Here is a 618-nt window from a genome sequence, read left to right as displayed (position 1 = left end):
CGGCCCGGTCCTGGGCACGGCCAGGCGGCGCCGCCCTCCAGGCCGCAGCCTCGCCGCGAGCTCGGGGGTCCCCGAGAAATCTGCACGGGGTCTGCTGGGAGCCCAGGCCCAGCCACAGCCTCATTTCATTTCCACTCTCGCTGCACTTCTAGAAGATCGCCCCGTTTCCTCAGTGCAGCTTACTGGCCCGGCTACGCCTGGCCGCCCCCCTGCTGCGCCCCCCTGCTGCACCCCCCGGCCAGCGCAGGGACAGACAGCCACAGCCGCAGGCCGAGCGCAGACTGCTGGTGCCGTGACAGGCGCCGGAGGGGCCACCGCGCCCTGACAGCAGCTCTGCGTGAAGTTCTGGCCAGCACGGTGCCAGCCTGGTCCAGGAGCGCCCAGCGCCGCGCCCTTTCTCAGCTGCCGGCTGCGAGGACGCCGGGGCTGCTGGGGCACGCACGTCACTCGCGCCCTGGCCCGCCGGGCCCCAGCAGGCACAGTGGGTCCGTGCCGGCTTCCGAGTGCATGGGGAGCGGACAGCCGCCCGGCTCGGCAGGTGGCTCCCTGGCCGCCGGCGGGCTCCGAGGGACACGCAGGGACATGAGGGCCAGGAGGAGAGCGGGCGGGGCGCGGACG

General features: G+C 74.1%; 1 protein-coding gene across 1 annotated transcript in view; it reads right to left on the bottom strand.

Moving 5' to 3' along the window:
- Positions 1-618, bottom strand: part of HSPA4L (heat shock 70kDa protein 4-like) — a 13,345-nt gene that overhangs the window by 11,516 nt on the left and 1,211 nt on the right. The window lies entirely within an intron of this gene.

Source organism: Condylura cristata, unplaced genomic scaffold, assembly GCF_000260355.1.
Source record: "Condylura cristata isolate star-nosed mole 26May11 unplaced genomic scaffold, ConCri1.0 scaffold00075, whole genome shotgun sequence".
NCBI classification, from domain to species: domain Eukaryota; kingdom Metazoa; phylum Chordata; class Mammalia; order Eulipotyphla; family Talpidae; genus Condylura; species Condylura cristata.
Note: the sequence above shows the minus strand (reverse complement) of the source record. Positions and strands in the feature narration are given on the sequence as shown.